The sequence below is a fragment of the Physeter macrocephalus genome, chromosome 4 (assembly GCF_002837175.3).
Source record: "Physeter macrocephalus isolate SW-GA chromosome 4, ASM283717v5, whole genome shotgun sequence".
Classification (NCBI taxonomy): domain Eukaryota; kingdom Metazoa; phylum Chordata; class Mammalia; order Artiodactyla; family Physeteridae; genus Physeter; species Physeter macrocephalus.
In genome coordinates this window covers 738,320-739,221 of record NC_041217.1, presented here as the reverse complement: position 1 = coordinate 739,221, position 902 = coordinate 738,320, and positions in this window count along the sequence as shown.

The window sequence follows — 902 nt, the reverse complement described above, 5'->3', positions numbered from 1 at the left end:
CCCTCCCCCACCCACGCCCCTCCCCCTCCTCCTTCTTCTCCCTCCTCCTCCCTCCTCCCTCCTGCTACGTGCAGGGCTGGGCTGGGGCAGCACCAGCAGCAATTAGCCCAGCTCAGCCACCCGTTACTGGAACCTTCGTGTCAACTCTGGAGCTGATCCAGGAAACCACACCCAGTGTCCCGAATGACTCAGCTTCACCTGCCCACCTCCACACCTGCCAGTCTCAGTGACCCAGGCCACAGCAGGAGGGGAAAGTCCCAACATCCCTTGGTCTATCCTTATCTACCCCATGGGTTTGCAGGGCATGCTGGGATTTATAGTCCTTATATTGCAGGCTTGGTGCCCTGGCTGATTTCTAGCCGTGAGGAAAAGTCAGTGCAAATGCTGGGGTTTGGAGGATGCAGACAGAGCATGTACACTCTTCCGTAGCATCGTCTGACATGCGAGCAGCTTAAGATTAGGAGAGACACCACCTCTCATATATCAAATTGGCAAAGAGTAAAAAGAACACCCCTGGTGTCTAGGCTGGTGAGGATGTGAAGAAACTCAAGCCTGCATAAACCGTTGGTCTAGGTGGGAATTAGGAGACACTTTCCGAAGAACAATTTGACAAGCTGTCTAAAAACCTTGAAAAGCATGATGACTTTTCCCTAGCAATTTCACATCTGAGCACTTTTCCAAAGAAAATAACTGGGTAGGTGCACAAAGATACGTGTACTAGGGCTCCCTCTGTGGCGGTGGTGTAATCGGAGACAAATGGTAGCGACCTAAGTGTCACCCAAAGGGGGCTGGCGAAACTCGCTGCAGTAGAGATATTTACTCACCTCCCAGGCAGCCCATAAAGTGAGGTTGGACCCCTCTATTTACCGACATGTGCAGCTGTCCATGATGTACCGTGAAGT